Raw genomic sequence first — 7,500 nt, 5'->3', positions numbered from 1 at the left:
TATATATATATCACATCCTCACTTTTATTTATTTAGTTTATTATTTTATATAATCAATTATTTGATTGCCACTTTTGATTTGATTTGATTTTTATACGAATAGATTGTCCCTCTTCATATCTGTATTTATATTTACCAACTTGAACACGAGAAGATTGAACATTCTGTATATTACTTTTGAATAACACTTACGTTGGTCCACTCTAATCGCAAAAAGATCTTTCAGGAATTTTTAAAAATACTTCGATATTTTTCGTTTCCTCAAAAGCCCACGTTTTTACACGTTCCAGTTCACATTTTCATACCATAGTTTCTTTCTCTCTATCCACACACACACACACACACACACACACATACACAAACGCGCGCATTCACTCCGAATTCTTTTATTATTTTACTACCACTTTTTATTTCGTTTTATTTTTTTCTTGTTTTTTTTTTTTTTTTTACACGAATAATTTTTCCTCTACATATTTGCATTTATATATTATCTACTTGAACACAAATAAACTATACATTTCTCTATATTACTTTCAAACAACACTTTTGTTGATCCATTCTAATCGGAGAGAAAAGAAAAAAAAAAAGAAAAAGAATCTCTCGAGAATTTTTCAAGATGCCTCGACATTTTTCGTTTTCTCGAAAGTCCACGATTAATGAATTTGTTGCCTCTCTCTCTCTCTCTCCCTCTCACGAATCTCTTTTCCATCCACGTTTCGTCGAACTTTAGAATATACATCTCGTTGATGAAACGTACTTATATAGGTATACCTTCTTTCATACAAAAAAAAATCTTACAAATAAAAAGAAAGAGAGAAAGAAAGAAAGAAAGAAAGAGAAAAAGAGACAGAGAGAGAGAGAGAGAGAGAGAGAAAAAAAGACAAAGCAGAAGAGTAGATTCACCACCGCCGAGACTTATTCTATGAGCGCTCGAAACTCGATTGAACGGACTACGACGACATTGGAATTCGACGCTTTATTGCCTTCGATGTGAATCCCACCTCGACTCGTGGAATTCTTTTTTGGATTATTGGATTTTTAAGGGAGGTCGAGTGTCGGCGTTCGCACGTACTTCCGGACAGTTTTCTCTTCTAAAAGTCACGGATAAGGGACAGCCTACAATGTATGGAAACTCGAATCTATATGCTTACCAACGCGAAGTCATAGTCGAGCGCACAGAGTTCGATACATGGTCTATGGAAAATGTATTCAGTTTCCATCGTAAAGCTCGGCGAATAGTAGTAGATAGTAAAGTCGGTCGATCGGTCGGTCGGTCGGTCGATCGGTCGGTCGGTCGAACGTTTGGTCGTTTAGTCGCGAACTTTCAACGTAGGAAACGACGAAATCGTAGGATTCGAGCTTTACAGAAATATTACATTTTCATAAGAAATAGGCAGCTAACTCGATAGATAAGAATAACAGAAAAATCTAATTCCGTAGAAACGTGATCGAACTATCATCATTTCAAGAGTAATCATATTTTTTTCTTCCTTTTTTTGTAAAATCGCGAATTTCAATCGCGAGCTTGAATTTCATATTTGAATAACGAAAAAAAGTTCACGCAAGTAGTTCACGAGATTTCTTTGCTTTTTCATGTTGTTTTCTTTTTTTCAATCTCAAGCCTCGTATCCAATCGTTCGGTTAATAAGAGAGCGCATGTTTTTAAATCGCCGAAGTAATTAATTTACGGAATATCCGTCGTGCACATCCGCTCGATGGCACTTCGACGAAACTGGGAGACATTGATATAGTCGATATAGTTGAAACGATCTGAAAAGAAATAATGGATGCTCTCTTTCGAGCGACATCTTCTCAAAAGACTTCCCCTTATCAATAATACTACGGAAGAGGAAGGATTCGCGTAATGGCTTCCACAGTCATGAAAAAGAACTAAGCGAACGGTAATATCGAGCCAGTAGTAGTAGAATCGAACTACTACATTAACTGTTTTATACTATACAGACACACACATATATATACTACCATAGAAAATAAGTATATATATATATATATATATATATATATATATATATATCCATGTACCTAACTACGTGAAATAAACGGTACGAAAAGTGGAACGTAAATGCACGTTGTTTCGGTCCGTCTAATCTAGCCTAATCTCGGCGCTATCTCCTCCTCTTCCACTACCTCCACCTCCACCTTCATCTACTCCTCCATAGTTCTCGACAGATCGGGTGATCTATAAACAACCTGAGCATATGCGCGCAGCCGGCAAAGTCGAGTGCGGCAAAAGTAGAACACAAGCGGAAATGCATTCGTCCGCAAGGAAACTCTAGGTTATCTCTTTCGCAATGACGTAACAGGAGTCAGTAACGAAAGCATTCATTGATTCCAAGTACGACGATTCTACTTCCTCGTTCTCTTCTTCTTCTAGCATAACTAAGTATTTCTCTTACTCGATCCGCTTCATCGAACATCGTCTACTTACTCGATAACGCGTAGACGCAGTTATCGCTTTTATCGGTGTTACACCCATCCCACCCTCGCAAGAGCAGCTTATATCAAAGTCAGATAAATTGTATAAAACGTTTTAAACTACGGATAGTATTAAGATCGTAACTTAAAGACGCACGAAAGGCGACGTCTGAGCGAGCGAACGAGCGAGAGAAAAAAACTTGAAAACTCATTTCGTCGCCTTTAATCTCATTTCTTTTCCCTCATCTCTCTCTCTCTCTCTCTCTCTCTTTCTTCTTCTCACTCCCTTTTCCAACTCCGCACTCTCTCATATACATTAATACAAGCGTACATAACGTAATGTAAGAGCACCGTCCAAGTAGTCGAGAACCAATTTCAAACGACCCTTTAGAGAGATGTCTTCGAGGATGAAGAGAAGGAGAACGACGACGACGACGACGACGACGACGACGACGACAACAACGATGACAGCGACGATGGCTGCTTTGTGCCGAGACTCGAATATTTCGTAATAACTCGTGTTTCCTCTGCAATGCACCCGCGTATTACTTTGCCCAAGTAAAATGTCTCTTAGGAACGACATAGGCGTGTCGTATTCGCCTCGTGTCAATCCTTTTCTCTCTCTCACTCTATATATCTCTATCTATATATCTCTTTATCTATCTATCTCTATCCCAGTCTATCCCTCTTTCTCCCTTACCATCGTCGCGACTGCTACCAGACATTCCTTGGAATTAAACAGATTCCTAGCGAGTGTGAGGCAATGGAGCGGTTTGTTTCATCGTCGCGTTGGCTCGCGAGCCGTCCCATTTCGGCTTCCTCGAGGTAGATAGGTCCCTGCCTGCTAAAAGAGAAATAAGAGATGGTGGAAGGGTGAACTGAGAATTGGGGACGAGGGACGAGAGGGAGGTAGAAGAGGTCTAGAGGGAAAGGGTAAAGAAAGAAAAAAAAAATATATATATATATATATATAGAAAAAAAAGAGAAAAAGAAAAGAGGATGAGGAAAACAGAGAGTATGCTATACCTATCGCGGAAGAATTTGCGAGGAGGAAGTATAGTACGTACTTGCTACGTGCTTTTATACGCTCGACGAAAGTGGCGTCAGTGCAATTTCACAGCCGTCGCATTTCAGGCATGAAAGAGGAGGAACAGAGAAAGAGAACGGGGTTGGGGGTTGAGGGTTGGGGATTGGTGATGGTGATGGTGGTGGTACCATTGCTGGTAGTGGTAGTGGGGGGTGGAAGTAGAAGGGGAGGTATAGGAGGAGTAACAGGAGGTGAAGGAAAAATGCATTCTTTCCGCTTCGCACCCTCCTTTCTCTTCCCTCGTCCTACCTTCATCCTCATCCCTATCCCCACCCCATCTCGTCTATAACCCTTATTCTTTAACTTCCTGCTACTGGCAAATTGGAAACGAGATAACGAATACGTATTTCTCCTCTGGACCGAGAATTCGATCCACCATTTTCTCTCTAGGTTAACCTACAAATTTTTCGTCGAATTTTAAAACGATACGATTAAAAATAATCCGGTTGCGACTGTCAGTGCTTATCGCGTAGTCGAGCTTAACTCTGTAGTCGGTCCGGTGCGGCACGGTGCGGCACATGGTGATTCGATTTTCGGAGAGCGATCCCGGTTAGGACACACACGAGAGAGAGAGAGAGAGAGACAGACGGTGGAATTGCAGGAACGACGAAGCGTGTTTCGTTTTAACCTCATGCAAGTAGAGAGAGAGAGAGATACATATAACACACATAAAGTAAAAAGAGAAGGATTGGAGAAAGAAAGGGAGATGGAACGACACGACTGTTACTCCAAGATTACAAGCATATCAAATTCGCATATACTCGCATATATATATTTATGTGTGTGTATATATATATATATACATAACACACTCTACACGTAATGCACGTGCTTGTATTCCGTGACGAGCCGACGTAAAATAAGAAAAAGGGAAACGCCAAAAGAGTTGGATGCGATGAAACAATGATTTATAACTCGACCCGTTGATCTTTCTACCAGGGTACGAAAGTCCCCCTTTTTCCAGAGTCACTCTGAAAAATTCAACAAACGTTCCGCGTACACATTGAATATTGGAACGAACGATGGTTGCGTAGGTTGGTAAGTAGTTGCCTACGTAAAGGAAGAAATTCAAAGATTCTTCTCTATTTTGCGGTAAGTAATGCCTCAAAGAAAAAGATCAAGAAAGATTTTCAATCCGCGTCTCGTTCCAATCATCTCTCGTTATTACATATACATATATACATACATAAATATACATTATATACATACATATATATATATATATATATACCCAACGATTTTGGTTTATTTGCGAAACGTTGAACAACGGAGGTTTCATCTATTTATTCTGTAGGACGGTAAAAAAAGATAAAAAGAAAAAAAAGATAAAAAGAAAAAAAGAGAAAAACCTCGAACGCGATTCGATATACGTACGGCAGCGTCATGTTCCATCGAATCGAATACGAGTGGTAGATAGGTAGATAGGTAGGTATTCGTGGACAGAGAGGAGATCGATTTCAAATAAAACGGGAAAGGACCGTCGAGCCGCTATTATATTTGACTTTGGCTTCGCTTTACAAAGCATTGAGAATATCCATCCACCGATTTCAGAAAGGATCGTCGTAACATGAAGTAGATATACGCCATGACTAAACGTACATAGATATCTAGATAGTCAAATCTCGGCTAAGATGATTCGCGTGACGAGAAGGGAATTAGGTTCTTCAAACCTAATTCGTTCCGTTTCTTCGTCCATTTGAAAAACTTGTACATATGTATACATGTAAATAAGTAATACGTTGTTATTTCTATTCGTGTATATATATATATATATAAAAAAAAAAAAAAACACATACATATATACCTACAACAATGCAAATCTATAACAGAGCAATTTTCCATCATCGATGGAAAAGAATTTCTTTCGTAAGCCGATTTGATCCGTTGAATTTACCGTTAGGTTCGAAAACGTTACGTGGATGTTGCAAGCTTTGTACAAGATTATACGTATTACATAAATATGTTAGATAGTATATAGATATTAGGTACTACGCCTCGGCGATAACTGAACGCTGAAACAAACTGTAATCGGTGTTAAGTGACGCACTGTCGGAACAATTGGATTCGCCACGATTTCTTAGCTCCTTCAAAACTCCATTACTCGAGATTCCCCTCGGTGCTTCAGCATCGTAACTTTCGCGAAAATGGCTCAAAATCTAATTTCTACTACTACACTACTACTACTACTACTACTACTACTACTACTACTACTACTACTATTAATACTGTTGCTACTACTGTTGTTACAAGTTACTATTATTATTATTCTCACGACGTAGATACTTCGAAACGTGATTCGTCCATCGGTGAGGAGTCCGACGAATACATCGTCGAAAGAATCTAACAATGGACGTGCTCGCACCTTAGAAATCTAATATGTTTTTAGGTTAGAACAAATAGAAGAAGAAGAAGAAGAAGAAGAAGAAGAAGAAGAAGAGATATAGTATAGAAAGAGATATCATAAACCGTCAGCTTCCATCAGAAAGAAGAAGAGAGAAAGAAAGATAGAGAGGTAAGCAGCCATCAGGAAGGATAACTCCATCGCTCGTCGAAACGAGTGGTAGTCTCTTTTTAGGTGCTCCGAAGAAGGATAAAGCGTAAAGCCGAGGGCAGGTAAGCCACACGTAGAAAAGAGACAATAAGAGATCGCAGGGGAACACCTGCTTCGCGTCCCACCTTCTTCTCCCCATCCTGTCCGAAGGATCTAGCAACTTCTTCTTTTTCTTTTTCTTTTTCTTTTTCTTTGCCAAGACGAACGACGACCCTTACTATCTCTCTCTCTCTCTTTCTCTTTCTCTCAACAAGGTTCCCGAAGCTCGAACAGGCTGGAGAAGAGACGATAGAAGGGAGGAGAGAATAGGTAGTCCTTACCTTTGCTTTTCTTCTCTCTTCTCTCTCTATCTCTATCTATCTCATTTTCTTTTTGTTCTCTCTCTCTCTCTCTCTCTCTCTCTCTCTCTCTCTCGTTCTCTCTTTTTCTCGTTGCTTCTTCGTTCTTCGTTAGGAGGCGGTCGATATAGCCCGACTGCCGCGAGAAGACCCGTAAAATCATTCAGCCAGGTTGCCAGGACGACCTACGTTAGAACGTACGCCGCGAAATCTTAAGAACGGCCGACCCTGACCACGAATCAAGATCCCGACAACGAACGACCGAACAACGTAAAGCTAGCTCGACGACGATCGATCGAGCGAACGAATGAACGAATGAACGAATGAACGAAGGAACGAATGAACGAACGAAGGAACGAACTTATCCGATGATATTCTTTCGCGAGTTTACGAGAGAAGAGCAATCCACTTAACGTTATCGCCTCCTCGAATTTCCATTCCTTTATTTTCCTCTTTTCAAAACTCAAATCGAGTCGATTCATCGCGATTCTGCTATTATATCGTAAAATATATATATATATATATATAAAATATATGTATAAATGTACATATATATATTATATATAATGTATAATATATATTATTATATATACAATATATGTATATATATATATATATACCTATAGCATATTATGGATACTTTGCGTGGGAGGAACGACTTGGAATGAAATATTCACCGACATTCCTTTATACCAGATCGAAACTCTAGCTCTCATCGTTGATTCGAAGAAAAATATTCGATACTCCTTCCCATTCCGATATAATAATAATAATAACAACAACAACAACAACAACAACAACAACAATAATAATAATAATAATAATAATAATAGTAATAATGATAATCATGATAATAACAGATTCGAATAAAATAATTTCAAGAGATTTGAGAGTTACTACGAAATTTTCTATATCCGTCGTCATGATAACCGACGATGAACTTTAATAAACCCGTAGTGATAATCTCGACGAAAGTAAGAAATCGAAATTTAACGTCAACGAGGTAAAATAATTCGATCGCAAAAGTATTCATCCTGAGCTCTCTCTCTCTCTCTCTCTCTCTCTCTCTCTCTCTCTCTCTCTCTCTC

General features: G+C 39.0%; 1 protein-coding gene and 1 long non-coding RNA gene across 3 annotated transcripts in view; one reads left to right on the top strand and one right to left on the bottom strand.

The window, feature by feature from the left end:
• LOC122636531 (transmembrane protein 132C) overlaps positions 1–7,500 on the bottom strand; it is a 90,472-nt gene that overhangs the window by 74,921 nt on the left and 8,051 nt on the right. The window lies entirely within an intron of this gene.
• Positions 5,922–7,500, top strand: part of LOC122636550 — a 9,388-nt gene continuing 7,809 nt past the window's right edge. Inside the window, exon 1 of the long non-coding RNA XR_006328979.1 lies at positions 5,922–6,035. This is a non-coding gene — a long non-coding RNA (uncharacterized LOC122636550). The remainder of the gene's footprint in view (positions 6,036–7,500) is intronic.

The sequence above is a fragment of the Vespula pensylvanica genome, chromosome 22, assembly GCF_014466175.1.
Source record: "Vespula pensylvanica isolate Volc-1 chromosome 22, ASM1446617v1, whole genome shotgun sequence".
Lineage (NCBI taxonomy): Eukaryota > Metazoa > Arthropoda > Insecta > Hymenoptera > Vespidae > Vespula > Vespula pensylvanica.
The sequence above is the reverse complement of the archived record's forward strand: the minus strand, read 5'-3'. Positions and strand labels throughout refer to the sequence as shown.